Raw genomic sequence first — 1305 nt, 5'->3', positions numbered from 1 at the left:
CTTTTTTTGTTTATAGCGCACACGATATTTTCTTAAACATGTTTATGTTTGTAATATGGACTTTGCATTGCTCGCTCTCTAAATCTGAGTTTTAAGTCCACGTTTATGTATAGACAGGCTAATCGGGACTGGACCTACTGCTTAAAGTGGGGCCCGAACCACTATGTACGGTCACCGGCAATATAAATGGGACATTAGATCCTGAAATGCTGACTTCCCTGAAAGACGTTTTGCATGTTGCCTAACTCTACGGCAACACATAAATTTGCTATTAACATCTAGTGGAATTTAATAGCAAATTTGCAATAGCAACTTATATAATTATACAGCGTGAGCACAAAAACACTCCCTGGTTTCAAGATGTCATAAAATTAATAGTTACTTGAATATTTTGATAAAATTGATATCCAAAGCTCAGTTAACTCAAAATATTTTAATATCTTTCTTTTCAGAATCACTAGTTGTGAATTCGGTAGCTATAGGGCAGTAACATCGAAAATGGCATTCACTCCGCAGCAAAGAAGCTGGTGCATGTTAGAATTTGCCAAAATAAGCAGTGTTGTGAGAGTGCAGCGTGCATTTAAACGGAAGTTTAATGTTTTTCCACCTACACACAAATCCATTCTGCAGTGGCATAAAACATTTGTTGAGAGAGGATGCATTTGTGATCAAAGAAAAGAACATTCTGGCCGACCGCCCATCTCTGAAGAAATTGTGGAGCGTGTGCGAGAAGCCTTTGTACGCAGTGCTAGAAAATCTACTCGTCAAGCCAGCAGGCAGTTGCAGGTGCCACAAACTACCGTAAGCAAGATTTTACGGAAGCGTTTGCGTTTTCACCCGTACCAGCTGCAATTGGTTCAAAAGTTATATCCACAAGACAAGGTAAAGCGACGTGAGTTTTGCGAGACTATCCACACTTTAATGGAGGACGATGAAACCTTTCTGACAAAGATCAATTTTAGTGATGAGGCGACCTTCCATTTGAGTGGAAAAGTGAACAGGCATAATGTTAGTATCTGGGGAAGCGAGCATCCGCATGCCACTCTTGATGTGGAACGTGACTCACCCAAGGTGAATGTTTTTTGTGCAGTGTCAGAGCGTCCAGTGTACGGTCCGTTCTTCTTTGAGGGGCCAACATTCACAGGTGAAAGCTACTTTACAATGCTAAGTGACTGGTTAATTTCTCAACTTGCTGCAGAGAGAGGTGACTACATTCTACAACAAGATGGAGCGCCCCCACACTGGCATCAATCTGTACGCAGCTTTCTGAATGACAGCCTCCCACACTATTGGATAGGACGAGCT

Source organism: Lepisma saccharinum, chromosome 13 (genome assembly GCF_977018435.1).
Source record: "Lepisma saccharinum chromosome 13, izLepSacc3.1, whole genome shotgun sequence".
Classification (NCBI taxonomy): Eukaryota; Metazoa; Arthropoda; class Insecta; order Zygentoma; family Lepismatidae; genus Lepisma; species Lepisma saccharinum.
This window is presented reverse-complemented; position numbering follows the sequence as displayed.